Consider the following 349-nt stretch of genomic DNA (forward strand, 5'->3'; position numbering starts at 1 on the left):
TGTCTCGATATCACTACGAAGAACTTGGGAAATGCGCAATCACTTTCCCTGTTGGCACTATGAACACACGCGACACAACACTTGTCTTGTCTTGCTTGTGCCACTACGGCCTTGGCTCATTCATGCTTAATGCTTCTCTTCCCTATTTTTTCTGCACTTTCACTCGGTTTCGTTTCGGGTCGATTCGGTTACTTCGGTTACTAACAACGCTAAGTTAATAAAAAAAAACGCATTGACGAAGAAAACAAGAGATAAACAAAGAGAATTCGATGACTGTAAGAAAAACGAGGTAAAAAAAATGGGAGTATTTTTATAAAGATGAGAATCCTCAGAGCAGGTGAGGTTACTT

The sequence above is a fragment of the Penaeus monodon genome, chromosome 24 (assembly GCF_015228065.2).
Source record: "Penaeus monodon isolate SGIC_2016 chromosome 24, NSTDA_Pmon_1, whole genome shotgun sequence".
NCBI lineage: Eukaryota > Metazoa > Arthropoda > Malacostraca > Decapoda > Penaeidae > Penaeus > Penaeus monodon.